The following is a 1,132-nucleotide window of genomic DNA, read 5'->3' as shown; positions in this document are numbered from 1 at the left end:
AACATACAGCCCATAGGCTGGATGTTCCATACCCCTGCTAGATAGGGCTGCTATCAGTCAGAACTTAACAACAATAAGAAATTTTTTAGGTAACTGACAGAAGCTTATAAGGCTAAAGAATACAGTTTATGATGTTTGATGGAGTAATTGACAGCTTATATTTTTTTTTCAGGTCCTTTGGCATGTCACCTTTGCCAAGATTTCCTATCACCTTTGCCAAGATTTCCTCCCTCTATCCTTTTGCTTCCTGCCATGACACTTTCCTTCTCTTTAAAGTTGTCCTCTTAGGTTTTTTTCTTGATCTCTACCCAGAACATCTATATCTTTTCCTCCTATTATGCAGAGTGTAGTGCTGCAAAATAATACACCACCAAGTGGGTGGTTCAAACCCACCAGCCATTCCTCGGAAACCCTATGGGTTGCTATGAGTCAAAACTGACTCGATGACACTTAGTAACACAACATCATGCAGAGTGCAATGGGTTAAGCAGTCAAACACACTAGCCACTCCCTGGAAGAAAGATGAAACTATTTGCTCCCTTAAAGATGTCTATAAGGACTTGGGGTAGTTCTACTCTATCCTATAGGGTCACTATGAGTCAAAATCAATTAGATTGCAGTGGGTGAGTTTCATGCCAAGTAATTCAGCTGTCTCATGGTGACCATCCCCTACCCATCTGTGTCAGGTTCTGAGGGCTACTCTTGAATGAACAAAATGTTGTGTTAAAAGTAATTTCCCTAAAATAAAATAAACACCTTGAATTCTCTTATCCCTCAATTTTTGTCTACTTAAATCAGAACTGACTTGATGGCACTTAACAATAACAACAACAAGAGTTGTCAGCTGTTCAAGACTCTCCACAATGGTGTGGTGGTAGTTGTGTCCCATGGAGTTGATTCCGATTCATAATGACCCCGTATAGGGCTTCTGAGATTATAAATCTTTTTGGGAACAGAAAGTCTCATCTTTCTCCCATGGAAGGGCTGACAGTTTTGAATTGCTGACCTAGAGATTAGCAGCCCAACTCATAAACACTACACTACCAAAGAGATTTCTAATATTCCTCTTTAATTTTATTCACCTATAAATTGCATCTCAATGTAAAGAAAACAAAAATCCTCACCAATGTTT

The 1,132-nt window shown here is 39.2% G+C and overlaps 1 protein-coding gene across 2 annotated transcripts in view; it reads left to right on the top strand.

Moving 5' to 3' along the window:
* Window positions 1-1,132, top strand: part of GALNTL6 (UDP-N-acetyl-alpha-D-galactosamine:polypeptide N-acetylgalactosaminyltransferase-like 6) — a 2,035,427-nt gene that overhangs the window by 1,909,368 nt on the left and 124,927 nt on the right. The window lies entirely within an intron of this gene.

The sequence above is a fragment of the Chrysochloris asiatica genome, unplaced genomic scaffold (assembly GCF_000296735.1).
Source record: "Chrysochloris asiatica unplaced genomic scaffold, ChrAsi1.0 scaffold00066, whole genome shotgun sequence".
Lineage (NCBI taxonomy): Eukaryota > Metazoa > Chordata > Mammalia > Afrosoricida > Chrysochloridae > Chrysochloris > Chrysochloris asiatica.
The sequence above is the reverse complement of the archived record's forward strand: the minus strand, read 5'-3'. Positions and strand labels throughout refer to the sequence as shown.